The sequence below is a fragment of the Salvelinus namaycush genome, chromosome 9 (genome assembly GCF_016432855.1).
Source record: "Salvelinus namaycush isolate Seneca chromosome 9, SaNama_1.0, whole genome shotgun sequence".
Classification (NCBI taxonomy): domain Eukaryota; kingdom Metazoa; phylum Chordata; class Actinopteri; order Salmoniformes; family Salmonidae; genus Salvelinus; species Salvelinus namaycush.
The window spans coordinates 53438231-53456161 of record NC_052315.1 but is presented as its reverse complement, the minus strand read 5'-3'; the positions used below and the strand labels follow the sequence as shown (position 1 = coordinate 53456161).

At 44.8% G+C, this 17931-nt stretch overlaps 1 protein-coding gene across 1 annotated transcript in view; it reads right to left on the bottom strand.

Annotated features, from left to right (window-relative positions):
* LOC120054194 (membrane-associated guanylate kinase, WW and PDZ domain-containing protein 2-like) overlaps positions 1 to 17931 on the bottom strand; it is a 285181-nt gene that overhangs the window by 186920 nt on the left and 80330 nt on the right. The window lies entirely within an intron of this gene.

Below are 17931 nucleotides of genomic sequence, written 5' to 3'. Positions count from 1 at the left end.
ATGTTAATACAGTAAGAGAAGGGGATTCTATGTGACAATGAGAGGCAGTGCTTGCGTCTGTCCCTCAAGTCGGTATGTGTTTGCATGTGTCTGTCAAATCAAATCAGATTATATTTGTCACATGCTTCATAAATAACAGGTGTAGACTAACAGTGAAATGCTTACTTACAGGCCCTTCCCAATGTCGGGGGTTCACCTTGGGGGTCATGATAGGGGCTGTACCAAATGTTTATAAGATTATTATCAGGTTATAAGACCCCTCCCTCCTTACATTTATAGGGTCCTAGACTACAGATTAACACTATACATTATGAGGTTTAACATTGTTCCACGGTAATTTTCTAGTCTCTGCCTCTTATAAAGAAGAGAGATGAGTGAGTTCAGGGTGTCTGTGAGAAGAGCTTAAAAGATAAAAGAGATGCAGAGACACAGAGCTCCCCATGGAGTGTAAGATATAAGAGACTAGTCAGACATTCCACTATAAATCAACTTGGACATTTACTGCTATGCTTTTAGATAACACTAAAAGTCTTGTTTATATAGCTGTGTAGGCATGGTTTTGGTCTCATGAGTAGAAGGTAATGGTGTAGGCAGTTACATCACAGGGGGCTGACAACAAGCATGATAAAAGCAACTTGGGACCTTTTCTATTTTGCAGAACTTACTCGGAAACATTAGTGCTATGTTCCTGTTGTCAACTTCTGTCTGCAATTGCATTAATAAAGGTTTTTGAATGATTTAATTAAAGATATTGTCATAATGCTAATTTCACCAATGAGCCAATGATTGACAAGGAACAAGGAAAAGAACCCCAACACCAACAATGCACAGAGAAAAAAAGATAAATAATAGAAAAGTAATAACACAACGAGTAAATACACAATGAGTAACAATAGCTTAGCTATATACTAGGTAATTGAGGTAGATATGTACATAAGTAGGGATAAAGTGAACGGGCAACAGGATAGAAAATAAACAGTAGCAGCAGCATATGTGATGAGTCAAAAAAGTTAGAGCAAAAAGGGTCAATGCAGATAGCTAAATAATTAACCAATAGCTACCGGGACTAACTATTTAGCAGTCCTAATGCTTGGGAGTAGAAACTGTTCATGGTTCTGTTATTTCCAGACTTGATGAATCGGACCGCTTGCCATTCGGTAGCAGAGAGAACAGTCTATGACTTGGGTGGCCGGAGTCTTTGACAATTTTTAGGGCCTTCCCCTGACACTGCCTGGTGTTGAGGTCCTGGATTGCAGGGAGCTCGGCCCCAGTGATGTACTGGGCCGTACACACTACACTCTGTCGCACTTTGTGGTCGGATGCCAAGCAGTTGCCATACCAAGAGGTGATGCAGCCAGTCAAGATGCTCTCAATGGTGCAGCTGTAGAACGTTATGAGGATATGAGGGCCCATGCCAAATCTTTTCAGCCTCCTGAGGAGGAAGAGGCGTTTTCATGCCTTCTTCATGACTGTGTTGGTGTGTGTGGACCATGATAATTCCTTAGTGATTTAGACACGAGGAACTTGAAGCTCTCGACCCGCTCCACAACAGTGCTCGGTCCTCCGTTTCTTGTAGTCCACGATCAGCTCCTTTGTCTTGCTGACGTTGAGGGAGAGGTCGTTGTCCTGGCACCACACTGCCATGTCACTGACTTCCTCCCTATTGGCTGTCTTGTCGTCGTCGGTGATCAGGCCAACCACTGTCGTGTTGTCAGCAAACTTAATGATGGTGTTGGAGTCGTGCCCTGTCATAGGTGAACAGTGAGTACAGGAGGGGAAGAGTACGCACCCTTGACGGGACCCCGTGTTCAGGGTCAGCATGGTGGATGTGTTGTTGCCTACCCGCACCACCTGGGGGCGGCCCGTCAGGAAGTCCAGGATCCAGTTGAAGAGGGTGTTCAGTCCCAGGGTCCTGAGCTTAGTGAGGAGCTTAGAGGGAACTATAGTGTTGAACACTGAGCTATAATGTGTGTGTGTGTTTGCTTAGAAGCAGCAGTTCGAGATGATTTGTTCTAATGAAAGGCAGTGTTTGAGTCTGTGCCAAGTGGAAGCTCTACTCTACTCAAGCACACTGTAAACTCAAGACTATGGTGTTGGTTTCTTTGCAACTCCATTGATCAGCTAAGACCACTGATTGGTTAAGGAGAGAGAGAGAGGGCGAGGGAGCGAGCGAGAGATCAGGATTGAGGGTTGTCTACGTTGTCTTTTTCTATCCATTGATTGGATTGCTTATTTCTATTCTCTGTCAAATTTGCTCAAGCAACTGCTTTTCACACACATACAATACAGTTTTTACTGTATCTCTTTCTATAGAAAATACAATTGTCTGGCCACAATGCCAGAAAATGTGGAGATAGAATATAAACACATACTCAACAAAGGGAAAGAGTTGACAAGCACTCAATGAAACAATCTGATGTAAAACAAGACCACAGTTCCAGTATCCCTACTAGCTAAGGTTTGAGAGACTAGTCTTTTTGTATAATGTGAGTTGTCAGTCAGTCAGTCAGTCAGTCAGACACACACACACACACACACAGATTTGACACACACACACAGGCACACATGCAAACACATACCGACTTGAGGGACAGACGCAAGCACTGCCTCTCATTGTCACATAGAATCCCCTTCTCTTACTGTATTAACGTCTAAACGGATGCACACACACACACACACACACACACACACACACACACACACACACACACACACACACACACACACACACACACACACACACACACACACACACACACACACACACACACACCAGAGTCTGGAGCTTAGAGCAGGGTTAATTGCAGCTTGGTAATAATGTTCTGTTTCTCCAATGTTGCTGTTTCCACAGTAAGCTGTCTGATTGTGTGTTTGTGTGTTGTGTGTGCCCGGCTAAGGGGCATGCACAACACTAATCTCATCTGTGAGCCAATCCCAGTGCAGCAGGGTTTCCTAAATCCATAGCAGCATTCCCACTGGGGAGGAGGGCACAGCTGTGTGTGTGTGAGGGTGTGTGTCAGCAGCCTGCCCACAGCATTTCACCTTCTTTCCTTGGTTCCTGGTCAAAGCAACCAAATGAATAAATTACACCAGTGGTATAGTGGTCCCTGGAGAAGTGCATATACAGTAAAGTTTTCAGACCCCTTAACTTTTTCCACATTTTGTGACTTAACAGCCTTATTCTAAAATGGATTAAATAGTATTTTCCCCTTATCAATCTACACTCAGTACCCCATAATGACAAAGAAAAAACAGGTTGTGAAATGTATTCAGTACTTTGTTGAAGCACCTTTGGCAGCGATTACAGCCTCAAGTCTTCTTGGGTATGACGCTACAAGCTTGGCACACCTGTATTTGGGGAGTTTCTCCCATTCTCCTCTGCAGATCCTCTCAAGCTCTGTCAGGTTGGATGGGGAGCATCGCTGCACAGCTAATTTCAGGTCTCTCCAGAGATGTTCGATCTGGTTCAAGTCCGGGCTCTGGCTGGGCCATTCAAGGACATTCAGAGACTTGTCCCGAAGCCACTCCTGTGTTCTCTTTGCTGTGTGCTTAGTGTCGTTGTCCTGTTGGAAGGGGAATCTTCGCCCCAGTCTGAGGTCCTTAGTGATCTGAAGCAGGTTTTTATCAAGGATCTCTCTGTACTTTTCTCCGTTCATCTTTCCCTCAATCCTAACTAGTCTCCCAGTCCCTGCCGCTGAAAAACATATCCACATCAGGATGCTGCCAACACCATGCTTCACCATAGGAATGGATGAGATGTTCAAGAGATGTTCAACTTCACTGCCATGATGTACTAACAAGAATGATATTTGCAGCCATCATAAAGGATGGTTTACAGGTTTGTTTCCGGAAGAAGCTAGCTAGCTAGGCTATCTAGTCAGTTAGGTTGATACTTGCTAACTAGCCAGTTAGGTTGGTTGACAGCCCCTGTGAAATTATATCACTACTAGCTAGCTAACTATCGATTTCTAAGCGAAAATATTGGTCGGTAAGCTTGGTTATAAAAGGGGTTTATGCTATATGGTTGACAACCCTTAAACCTCTTAGATGTAAGGTCCCCTTTCTAGGGGGCCTGCGTGGTTCTGGTACCAGTTCCAACCAATATTTTCGCTTATAAATCTATCTGTGTATACAGTAGATCGAAATGGCTTACATTGAGCGATAGCCCTGGTTCCCACGGACACAGAGCCTGTGTGACATAGGATGTGAAATTTGAAACCACTTGAAGCTGGGATGTCCCCCCTACCATTTCATTCGCTCTTCCGACTGTCCATCAATTCCTGGCTGAACCCTACATTACAGCCACGGACATGCACATGCCTGCAAGTGTTACATCGTAGCAGCAGTAGAGAGTGCTTTCATCACGGTAGCACATTCAGATATCGATTTATTGCCATTAATCTAAAATAATTCATAGATTTTAAACCAAAAACCCTTTCTGTTTGTCCTTGACGGACAATAGTAATATGAGACGAAAGGCGAGTTCCTAACGAGTTCAGCAAGCCAAGCTAGACCTATGTGAGACATTCACAGCGATGGGGGCAGATGTTTTGATCATGGGAGACCTTAAGAAAATATGCACATTTTGTCTAACACTAAACATACAAATATGTATTTTACAGTTAGAAGGAAGGTGAAATCTTATAGTTAGTCATTGTATAATTTGATTATGCTTTATTTAGGAAACATACAAGTCATTTCAAGCCTTATTCATACACTCTTGTTGAATAGGAAATACGTGTTATATTTTCATATTTTTATCATATTTGTGCTTAGTACTTGAACTTGTGTCCTCAAAAGCGACTACACCTCAGCAATGTATAATTATTTGTACCAGAAAGGTGAGATTTTAACCTTTCTTTGGTAAGAAAATCACCAAAAATCACACAACATTTCAAGATTATGTTTTAATACTTGTATTGCATCAAATGGTTGTTTTATGCAACAGAATAGAGTATTCTTAACTAGTGTGTGTGTTCTACTGAGGATGGGCCTCTGGGAGATAACACTGACAGAAGATTTACGATGTATTTTGGGTGATAAAACCTGAAGAGAATTCCAGAGCATGAGTTAATGTTTCTGTTCTATACCGTACCCGGGAGAGATGGTTCCAGTTTGGAGTTGAAGAGACAGACACTGGTCTCTACACAATGAAAACTGTTGACACAGCAGATACTGTCTGCTATGTATTATAGGTATCTTTCATACAAATCTTAACCTTGTGATCCATTCTATATAACTGTTGTTCGTCATGTAGGTTGAAAGGGGTGTATCTTGGCTATAAAAGACCTTTGTACTTTTGTCTCGGGGCTCTCAACGAATCATCTTAGCGTGATTCGTCGACCAGCCATCGCTATTGCAAAGCTCTCACTAATAAAGATTCAGGTTAAGTATAACTCTGACTTGTGTGATAAGTTTGTCTCTCCTCATTTGATAATAAAGAAATGAACCACCACAAGACCTCCAGGCTGTGTAAGGGCTATTTGACCAAGAAGAAGAGTAATGGAGTTCTGTATCAGATGACTTGGCCTCCACAATCATCCGACCTCAACCCAATTGAGATGGTTTGGGATGAGTTGGACAGCAGAATGAAGGAAAAGCAGCCAATAAGTGCTTAGCATATGTGGGAATTCCTTCAAGACTGTTGGAAAAGCATTCCAGGGGAAGCTGGTTGAGAGAATGCCAAGAGTGTGCAAAGCTGTCATCAAGGCAACGGGTGACTACGTTGAAGAATCTAAAATCTAAAATATATTTTGATTTGTTTAACAATTTTTTGGTTACTACATGATTCCATATGTGTAATTTCATAATTTCGATGTCTTCAGTATTATTTTACAATGTAGAAAATAGTAAAAATAAAAAAAAATAAGTAATTACAATTCCCTAAAAGTCTTTTTTATGTTCATTGGAGTCTACTGTATGCCCTTATATTAGTTATATTCAAGAATAAAGCCAATAATTCAGTTTTATTGTGATTCATATGAATGTACCCTAGTAAAATGTAATTCAGTATAACACTAAGTGTTTATTTTATTGTCATTCTATGCCCATTTTTCATAATCCCAAGGTTATATATCCATGCTTAGACGAGTAGAAATATAACTACGCAGAAAAAATTACATTCTTTTATTTTGAATACCACATATTTGATGTGTCACGGGTACAACTCAAAATGTGTTGGTTGTTTACAAAAACTTCCTGCCTTACACTGAAAAAAATTGTAAAATCTATGAAAATATCTCACTCCACCCTTTGAGATTTGTTTTTGTATCGCTGAGTCAACAAAACAAAGTACTGTATGACAATATTTTGTTACCCTGAACGAAGGCCCACAAATGTTGATTAAAATGTGATTCCTTCCGCAATAACAATAATGATCCTATGAACTATTATTAATAGCTGCAATAGTAGTTTTCTTTTATCTATTTTTTAAGTTATAAAACTGTGTAAAAAACAGGATAAGATGTTTAAAATGTGCAGGCTAGCTGAACTTCCATACTAGAGAGAGAACAAAGATCATGGGTTTTACTATGCAACATGCTTATGGGAAACCAGGCCCAGATCTGTTCCATTAGCCTTATTAATTGATAAGGTGTATACCTCCACTAGGCCTCCACTACTATGATAAGCATTGTGGGGATTAACGAGTATATGCAATACCCACTGAAAAATAAGTGCACTACACCACTTCATTATACTGTATATAATTTCATTCACGTAGGATTAAATCAGCATTGAACTGTTGCTGACAGCAGCATGAAACCATGGAAACAATATCATGCATTTCTTCTGGCTAGTCTTTCCTCCCTAGCAATGGGATCTGCGTTAATCTTTTGACTGTGCCGTGCAGCCCTCTCGTCATCTACCGTATAAAGATAATGTGCATTGAAATACCTTAAAATGCAATGAAATAGTTTAAAATGATAATATTCAGTATTCATACAAGTAAATATGAATTGCATGATTAAATGTTATAAACTAGTGAAAACATGGGATAACAAGGCTCCTGTCATTCAGCATAACGGGTGACATTGTGGTATGACATGAAACTTTTGTTGTGCTGAAGGACAAAAGCGTGATACTGAAGGACGGGATTTCATACAAACATATTTAACAGGCAGTTCCTTGGCCACCTATATAAAGTAATGACCTTGACCTATAAAGATTATCATTCATTTTCATATTTAATATAGCTTTTTATAAAATAATAACATTACAATTATGTTTTCTGTGCTGTACTGAAGGACATGCGTTTTTGTTACAAAGGTTACTTGAGGGTGAAAAGGTAAAATCATCAAATATTTCAGAGAGATTTACTCACCTCATCACATTGATAGAGGGTCTTCAATGGGTCTTCTTTGTGATGTCACACACTGTCACATGATTACCATCATATGATATGCTTTAAAATGGCTTTTTACCTTTGTTATAGTGAATGAGATTGATGAAGCGCAAAAGTTATTCAAGTTTTAATAAAAAAAATTGATACCGTATTTCGCCCATTATTCTATATATTGTTGCAAACACTAACACAATTATGCCATGGGTGTTAATTTATATTTTTAGGATGAATTTCTACATTTTAAAAACACTTCTGTCATTTGAATTTTAACCCGACTGTCACGTTCTGACCATAGTTCTTGTGTGTTTTACTTGCTTTAGTGTTGGTCAGGACGTGAGCTGGGTGGGCATTCTATGTTGTGTGTCTAGTTTGTCTGTTTCTATGTTTGGCCTAATATGGTTCTCAATCAGAGACAGATGTTTTGTGTTGTCTCTGATTGGGAATCATATTTAGGTGGCTTGTTTTGTGTTGGGATTTTGTGGGTGGTTGTTTCCTGTCTTTGTGTTCATTGCACCAGAGAGGACTGTTTCGGTTTGCCACGTTTGTTATTTTTGTATTTGTAAGTGTTCACTGTTTTCGTCTATTAAACATGTTGAGCACTGGCTAAGCTGCGTGTTGGTCCGATCCCTGCTACACCTCCTCTTCTCGTGAAGAGGAGGAAGGCTGCCATTACAGAACCACCCACCAAACTCGGACCAAGCAGCGTAGTAACGGGCAGCAGCGACAGCAGCAGCAGCGGCCCATTACACAGGATTCTTGGAATTGGGAGGACGAGTTGGATGGAAAAGGACCCTGGGCAGAGCCAGGGGAATATCGCCGCCCCAAAGCTGAGCTGGAGACAGCGAAAGTGGAGAGGCGGCGTTTTGAGGAGCTAGCTCGGCAGCGTGAGCAGGATCTGGGTTATACCACTTGGGAGGAAATAGACAGGTGGTCGGTCGACCCAGAGAGAGTGCCGGAGCCCGCCTGGGATTCTATGGAGCAATGTGCGGAGGGATACCGGCGAATGAGGTTAGCACGACGGCGCGGTAGGAAGCCCGAGAAGAAACCCCGAAAATTTATTGGGGGGGGGCTAAAGGGGGGTGGGGCGAAGTCAGGTAGGATACCTGCGCCCACTTCCTGTGCTTACCGTGGAGAGCGAGAGTACGGGCAGACACAGTGTTATGCGGAAGAGCGCACGGTGTCTCCTGTACGGGTGCATAGCCCGGTGCGGTACATCCCAGCTCCACGTATCAGCCGGGCTAGATTGAGCATTGAACCACGTGCCATGAAGCCGTCTCAACGCATCTGGTCTCCAGTGCGTCTCCTCGGGCCGGTGTACATGGCACCAGCCTTACGCATGGTGTCCCCGGTTCTCCAGCACAGCCCAGTGCGGGTTATTCCACCTCCCCGCACTGGTCGGGCTACGGGGAGCATTCAACCAGGTAAGGTTGGGCAGGCTCGGTGCTCAAGGGAGCCAGTACGCCCTCACGGTCCGGTATATCCGGTGCCACCTCCTCGCTCCAGTCCAGTACCACCAGTGCCAACACCACGCACCAGGCTTCCTGTGCGTCTCCAGAACTCTGTTCGTCCTCCACGCACGCTCCCTGTGGTGCGTGTCTCCAGCCCGGTACCACCAGTTCCGGCACCACGCACCAAGCCTATTGTGCGTATCCAGAGCCCTGTACGCACTGTTGTTTCTCCCCGCACTAGCCTTGAGGTACGTGGCTACAGCCCAGTACCACCAGTTCCGGCACCACGCACCAGGCCTATAGTGTGTTTTGAGAATCCAGTGTGCCCTGTTCCTGCTCCCTGCACTAGCCTAGTGGTGCGTGTCTCCAGTCCGGTACCACCAGTTCCGGCACCACGCACCAGGCCTACTGTGCGCCTCAGCAGGTCAGAGTCGGCCGCCTGCCCAGCGCTATCTGAGCTGCCCGCCTGCCCAGCTCCATCTGAGCTGCCCGCCTGCCCAGCTCCATCTGAGCTGCCCGTCTGCCCAGCGCCGTCTGAGCTGCCCGTCTGCCCAGCGCCGTCTGAGCTGCCCGCCTGCCCAGCGCCGTCTGAGCTGCCCGCCTGCCCAGCGCCATCTGAGCTGCCCGCCTGCCCAGCGCCATCTGAGCCGCCCGCCTGCCCAGCGCCGTCTGAGCCGCCCGTATGTCCCGAGCCGTCAGAGCCGCCCGTATGTCCCGAGCCGTCAGAGCCGCCCGTATGTCCCGAGCCGTCAGAGCCGCCCGTATGTCCCGAGCCGTTAGAGCCGTCCGTCAGTCAGGAGCCGCCAGCCAGTCAGGAGCCGCCGGAGCCGCCCGCCAGTCAGGAGCCGCCGGAGCCGCCCGCCAGTCAGGAGCCGCCGGAGCCGCCCGCCAGTCAGGAGCCGCCGGAGCCGCCCGCCAGTCAGGAGCCGCCGGAGCCGCCCGCCAGTCAGGAGCCGCCGGAGCCGCCCGCCAGTCAGGAGCCGCCGGAGCCGCCCGCCAGTCAGGAGCCGCCGGAGCCGCCCGCCAGTCAGGAGCCGCCGGAGCCGCCCGCCAGTCAGGAGCCGCCGGAGCCGCCCGCCAGTCAGGAGCCGCCGGAGCCGCCCGCCAGTCAGGAGCCGCCGGAGCCGCCCGCCAGTCAGGAGCCGCCGGAGCCGCCCGCCAGTCAGGAGCCGCCGGAGCCGCCCGCCAGTCAGGAGCCGCCGGAGCCGCCCGCCAGTCAGGAGCCGCCGGAGCCGCCCGCCAGTCAGGAGTCGCCGGAGCCGCCCGCCAGTCAGGAGCCGCCGGAGCCACCCGCCAGTCAGGGGCCGCCGGAGCCGCCCGCCAGTCTCTGTCTTAAGCTACCTCTCTGTCTTAAGCTACCTCTCTGTCTTAAGCTACCTCTCTGTCATAAGCTACCTCTCTGTCATAAGCTACCTCTCTGTCATAAGCTACCTCTCTGTCATGAGTTGTCCCTCAGTCCGGAGGTTGTCCCTCAGTCACCTTGGTGAAGGTTCCTAGGCCAAGGTCGGCGGCGAGGGTCGCCACTCAAAGGACGCTAAGGAGGGGGACAAAGACAATGGTGGAGTGGGATCCTCGTCCAGCGCCGGAGCCGCCACCGCGGACAGATGCCCACCCAGACCCTCCCCTAGAGTTTTAGGTGGTGCGTTCGGAGTCCGCACCTCAGGAGGGGGGTACTGTCACGTTCTGACCATAGTTCTTGTGTGTTTTACGTGTTTTAGTGTTGGTCAGGACGTGAGCTGGGTGGGCATTCTATGTTGTGTGTCTAGTTTGTCTGTTTCTATGTTTGGCCTAATATGGTTCTCAATCAGAGGCAGGTGTTTTGTGTTGTCTCTGATTGGGAATCATAGGCTGCCATTACACCGACAGTTACAGTGAAGGACATTTTGACACTTTAGAGCTCAATAACTCTCTTAATTTAATAGTTTGCAACACAAATATTTCTGGGTCAAAAGAAGGGTAAGAGTTGAGTGATTTAACATAATATTTATACATATAAATCTTTTTATGTTAAATGAATGGCCTTCGGACACCAAATTTACGTCTCGTCTTTGACCCCCATACAGAAATGGTTTGTCGAGATCAGTGTGGAAGAACTTGACTGGCCTGCACAGAGCCCTGACCTCAACCCTATCGAACACCTTTGGGATGAATTGGAACGCCGACTGCAAGCCAGGCCTAATCGCCCAACATCCGTGTCCGACCTCACTAATGCTCTTGTGACTGAATGGAAGCAAGTCCCCACAGCAATGTTCCAACATCTAGTGGAAAGCCTTCCCAGAAGAGTGGAGGCTGTTATAGCAGCAAAGGAGGGACCAACTCCATATTAATGTCCATGTTTTTGGAATGAGATGTTTGACAAGCAGGTGTCCACATACATTTGGTCATGTAGTGTATGATAAACGGAATACTGTAGCAGCAGCGTAAATTATGATTGTATGTGAGTGTGTGAGTGTGTGTGTGTGTGTGTGTGTGTGTGTGTAGATTCAGTATAAATGTGTCGGCATGATATGTGCGCGTGAGTGTGCATAGAGACAAGGGTCAAGTCAGATAGTCCGTGCAGCCATTCTGTTTTAGTTTTTTTCAGGGGGTTGTGTAGCCATTCCGTTAGCTATTTAGCAGTCTTATGGCTTGGGGATAGAAGCTGTTCAGGAGCCTGTTAGCGTCAGACTTGATGCACTGGTACCGCTTGCCGTGCGGAAGCAGAGAAAATTGTCTATGACTTAGGTGGCTAGAGTTCTTAACAATTTTCCGGGCCTTTGACGAACTGACTTATTAGAAATGTGGCATCCTATGGCGGTGAAAGACACTGAGCTCTTCAGTAAGGCCATTCTAATGCCAATGTTTGTCTATGGAGATTGCATGGCTGTGTGCTTGATTTTATACACCTGTCAGCAACGGGTGTGGCTGAACTAGCCAAATTCACTCATTTGAAGCAGTGTACTTTTGTGTGTATAGTGTATAACCTGATGCCTAGTCACCTTACCCCTATACATATAGTACCAGTCAAAAGCTTGGACTCACCTACTTATTTCAGGATCTTCCTTTATTTTTACTATTTTCTACATTGTAAAATAATACTGAAGACATCAAAATTATGAAATTACACATATGGAATCATGTAGTAACCAAAAAATTGTTAAACAAATCAAAATATATTTTAGATTTTAGATTCTTCAACGTAGTCACCCGTTGTCTTGATGACAGCTTTGCACACTCTTGGCATTCTCTCAACCAGCTTCATGAGGTAGTCACCTGGAATGCATTTCAATTAATTAATTAATCTAACTGCAGTGTCTAATTTACAGTAGCTATTGCATCGAAGAAATACCATGCTATTGTTTGAGGAAAGTGCACAACAACAAAACACTTTTATCAAGGCAACTTCATTACATTCAGTAATGTTGTTCTGATTTGTCATTCTGAGGGTCCCAGAGATAAAATGTAGCGTAGTTATGTTTGATAAAATCAATATTTATATCCTAACACGGTCCATGTTGTATACAGCGTTTCGCATGAATTCCGACTCCTTCAACTTGCAACAAAACAATCTATGAAATCTAAATGGCTAAACTTTGTTTTAACCAGTCAAGTTCTGTGCAGTACTCAGACACTCTAGAAGGCAAACAAACTTTGTTTCATCGTTCTATATTACGTATTGGCTACACAACACGCCTATTAGCCCACGAAGGACAGACATCATTGCGCACCAATGAGACGGGCGGTGTTCACTTGATTTTTATTTGATTTATTTTACCTTTATTTAACTAGGCAAGTCAGTTAAGAACTAATTCTTATTTTCAATGATGGCCTAGGAACAGTGGGTTAACTGCCTTGACAGTCTCTTGGTCCAATGACCACCTATCGTTTTGAAACATAGCTCGCTAGATAGCCAATGAGCTGGGCTTTACATGAGTATGTGATGGCCCTTTGTAGGAGTAACAGCCATTGTCCTCTGGCTGCACGCAACGCGGCTCATTCTCCATTGAAAATCCACAGGACACAGGGACGTTTACATTACGCAGCACTGGCTTTCTTCTACAAAGTTTTCTCAAAACTTGAAAAGTACAACATGGCTACTAGGAGCACGAATGCTAAATCAAACCGAGTATACACATTTGGATGAGATTATTGCAGAAATTGACCAGGAGAATGACACGAGGAGTCCTGCGTGCTAGAAAGATTGGAAGGAGAGAAGGAAACTTTACTTTTTTAGATCAGTAAGTAAAATATGTTTTTGCTTCTCCTGCTAGTCCAGTTGTTTAAATGGTTGCATATTCATTTAAGATATTTGTCTTTGATTTCTTTTTTTTTGTTATCAACATTTCATTTTTATTTCACAATATACAACACATAAGGCCGGATCACTTTACAAATACTAGCCGGCATGACAACATTAACATACAATACAACTTTTTACATATTGTTAGGAGTGAATTATTTGAGTGCACAATATGACATGTACAGAAAGGAAGTCGAGTTTACAATAAACCATATTCCATATTACTCTCAGAAAATAAAATGTCGTCCGCCCAATCCCCTACCATGTAGGTCCATTGCTTGGTGAAGAGTTTTTATTATCTGATAAATTTTTGCATAATACATCCCATGCCTCAACTGTATATGCCCGAGCTTTATTTATCACGGCTACTGCAACAAGTGCTTCCTCTATGCCTCTCCAAGATGCTGCAATAGAATCATCAGACCATACTGTCAAGAATTTTATTTTATTTAGACCAGTAAAATACAGTGATATGAGTAATGTAAGATATGTAAACATTATTAAAGTGAAATTATTTAAAGTGGCATTGTTTAAAGTGACTAGTGATCCATTTATAAAGTGGCCAGTGATTGGGTCTCAATATGGGCAGCAGCCTCTCTGAGTTAGTGATTGCTGTTTAGCAGTCTGATGGCCTTGAGACAGAAGCTCTTTCTCAATCGCTCGGTCCCAGCTTTGATGCACCTGTACTGACCTCGCCTTCTGGATGATAGCGGTGTGAACAGGCAGTGGCTCGGGGTTGTCCTTAATGATCTTTTTGGCCTTCCCGTGACATCGGGTTCTGTAGGTGTTATGTAGGGCAGGTAGTTTGCCCTCGGTGATGCATTGGGCAGACCGCACCACCCTCTGGAGAGCCTTGCGGTTGAAGCCGGTGCAGTTGCCGTACCAGGCGGTGATACAGCCCGACAGGATGCTCTCGGTTGTGCATCTGTAAAAGTTTGTCAGGGTTTTGCATGACAAGCCAAATTTCTTCAGCCTCCTGTGGTTGAAGAGGTGCTGTTGGGCATTCTTCACCACACTATCTGTGTGGGTGGGCCATTTCAGTTTGTCTGTGATGTGTACGCCCGGGAACTTAAAACTTTCCACCTTCTCCATGGCTGTCTCTTCGATGTGGATAGGGGGTGCTCCCTCTGCTGTTTCCTGAAGTCCACGATCATCTCCTTTGTTTTGTTGACGTTGAGTGAGAGGTTGTTTTCCTGACACCACACTCCGAGTGCCCTCACCTCGTCCCTGTAGGCTGTCTCGTCGTTGTTGGTGATCAAGCCCACTACTGTAGAGTCATCTGCAAACTTGATGATTGTGTTGGAAGTGTGCATGGCCATGCAGTCGTGGGTGAACAGGGAGTATAGGAGAGTGCTGAGCACACATCTTTGTGGGGGCCCAGTGTTGAGGGTCAGCGAAGTGGAGATGTTTTTTCCTACCTACACCACCTGGGGGCGGCCCGTCAGAAAGTCCAGGACCCAGTTGCACAGGGAGGGGTTGAGACCCAGGGCCTCCAGCTTGATGATGAGCTTGGAGGGTACTCTGGTGTTGAATGCTGAGCTGTAGTCAATGAACAGCATTCTTACATAGGTATTATTTTTTTCCTGATGGGATAGGGCAATGTGCAGTTCGATGGCGATGGCGATTGAGTCAACTGTGGACCTGTTGGGGCGGTATGCAAACTGAAGTGGGTCTAGGGTGGCCGGTAAGCTAGTGGTGACATGATCCTCGACTAGCCTCTCAAAGCACTTCATGATGACAGAAGTGAGTGCTATGGGGCGGTAGTCATTTAGTTCAGTTATCTTTGTCTTCTTTGGTACAGGAACAATGGTAGCCATCTTGAAGCATATGGGGACAACAAACTGGGATAGGGAGAGTTTAAATATGTCCGTTAACACACCAGCCAGCTGGTCTGCGCATGCTCTGAGGACACGGCTAGGGATGCCGTCTGGGCCATCAGCCTTGCGAGCGTTAACATGTTTAAATGTTTTACTCACGTCAGCCACTGAGAAGGAGAGGGTGTTAGCGAGCCGTGACGGTGGCACTGTATAATCCTCAAAGTTGGACGAAGAAGGTGTTTAGTTTGTTTGGAAGCGTGACGTCGGTATCCGTGATGTGGCTGTTTTGGTTTTTGTAGTCCGTGATTTCCTGTAGACCCTGCCACATACGTCTCGTGTCTGAGCCGTTGAATTGCGACTCCACCTTGTCCCTGTACAGGCATTTCGCTAGTTTGATTGCCTTGCGGAGGGAATAATTACACTGTTTATATTCAGCTATATCATAAGACCTCTTTCCATGGTTAAATGCAATGGATCGCGCTTTCAGTTTTTCGCGAATGCCGCCATCCATCCACGGTTTCTGGTTAGGGTAGGTTTTAATAGTCACAGTGGGTGTGACATCTCCAATGCACTTTTTTATAAATGGCGATTGGTCAGACCAGCATTGAATGGTTCTCGTCACAGGTACATCCTGATTGAGTTTCTGCCTATAAGCCAGGGCGAGCAAGATGGCGTCGTGGTCGGATTTGACGAAGGGAGGGCAGGGGAGGGCTTTGTATGCATCGCGGAAGTTAGAGTAGCAGTGGTCGAGAGCATTAGCCCTACGTGTTGTGCAATCAATATGCTGATAAAATGTAGGTAACATTGATCTAAAATTTGCTTTGTTAAAATCCCCAGCTACAGTAAATGCAGGCTCTGGGTATATAGTTTCCAGTTTACTACATAGAGTCCAGTGAAGTTCCTTGAGGGCCATCTTGGTGTTCGCTTGAGGGGAGGATGTACACAGCTGTGACTATAACTGACGAGAATTCTCTTGGTAGGTAGAATGGCCGGCATTTGATTGTAAGGAATTCTAGGTCGGGTGAGCAGAAGGACTTGAGTTCCTGTGTGTTGTTATGATCACACCATGAGTTGTTAATCATTAAGCATACACCCCCACCCTTCCTCTTCCCAGAGAGGTGTTTATCTCTGTCGGCGTGATGCATGGAGAAGCCCGGTGGCTGGACCGATTCCGACAACATATCCCGAGAGAGCCATGTTTCTATGTAACAGAGAATGATGTCTCTCTGGAAGGCAACCCTTGCTCGAATTTTTTCTACCTTGTTGTCAAGAGACTGGACATTGGCGAGTAGTATACTTGGGAGCAGTGACCAAAGCCTGACCAGAAGACCGCTCCGTCTGCAACGCTGTTGTTTTCGGTCAGCTGCTGGGATTAGATCCATTGTCCTGGGTGGTGGTCCGAAGAGAGGATCTGCTTCGGGAAAGTCGTATTCCTGGTCGTAATGTTGGTAAGTTGATGTTGCTCTTATATCCAATAGTTCCTCCCGGCTGTATGTAATAAGATTTCCTGGGGTAACAATGTAAGAAATAATACATTAAAAAAATTACTGCATAGTTTCCTAAGAACGTGAAGCGAGGCGACAATCTCTGTCGGCGCCATTTTTTCTGTGTTGTTGTAGACAGAAAGACTTGGATAGAATGTTTCCCATCGGCATAACTGCTTGGGATGCAGAATACAAAGTTTTTAACATGGAGATAAATCCTTTACCAAAACCAAAGGCTCCAAAACACACCATAAATAGTTCCATTCTAGCCTATCAAAGGCTTTTTCTGCATCCAAACTAAAAAGTGGGTTGTTTTCAGACTCATTTATGATATGGAATAGACGTCTAATATTGTCTGAGGCTAAATTACCCTTTATAAACCCAGTTTGATCGCTGCTTGTCCTACAAGCAGTTCTAATCTGATGTCAAGTACCTTTGCAAACAGCTTGAGCTATGTTGTAATAAGGCTTAAGGGCCTATACATTTTACAGTCTAGGGGAGATTTGCCCTTTTTTAACAAAACTATAATCAATGAGGTGTTTTGTTCTGGAATTCTCCATGTTTTAATGCATGATTGATAGATCCAAGAATTAGTGGCCCAACAATATCCCATATTTCAAGAAACAGCTCAGAAGGGAAACCATCAAGTCCTGGTGATTTGCCTCTTTTCATAGATGTTAATGATTCCTGAGTTCTTCAAGAGTAAGTGGGGAATCAAGGAATCCAGATTGCTCTCTGTCGAGTTTGGGAAGGCCCAATGATGATAAGAAGTGTGTCATCTTACTGTGATCAGGGTCCGCCTCTGACGTATATAATTGGGAATAAAACTGCCATAACATATCATTAATTTCTGCCCGGTCATGTGATATCTTACCAGTTGGTGTTTGAATTGTATTGATACAAGAAAACGCCTCATTTTGCTTAAGCCTTGCAGCCAAAAGTCTACTAGCTTTCTCCCCTGCAGAATAGCATGTTACTCTTGTGCGGTGCATTATACATTTTGCTTTAGATTGTAGTAAAGTGTTATGCTCATGTTTTAATGCTGTTAAAATCTTCCCCTTTTGCTCTGTACATTTTTGTTTCTGCTCATTTTCAACCAGAGCAATCTGTTTTTCCAGATCGACTACTTTTTTACTGCGAGTTGAGATGTGAGGCAAACAAGGTACAGTTTCCCCTCAGAAAACATTTTGTCACCTCCCAAAGTGACTATGGGGATGTGGCTGTATCTTTATTAAACAATAAAAATTCTTTCAACTTTGCTGAAAGTTTTGTCAAAAATGCCTTATTCTGCAGCAATGTTGCGTTGAAGTGCCATTTTCTGTCACCTTTCTGTTTTTAGCTGTCAAGTAAGATACTATACAGGACAGCTCCATGGTCAGAAATGACTATAGGGAGCAGCTCGGTTGTCTGATTACACCTGTTTATATAGGGAGATACAAATATGTAGTGTATCCGTGAAAATGTATTATGTCTTGAAGAAAAGAAAGTGTAATCTTTGACAGTCAAATTCGTTAGATGCCAGGCATCTAAAATATTAAGCTCTGCAGAAATGAGATGAGAT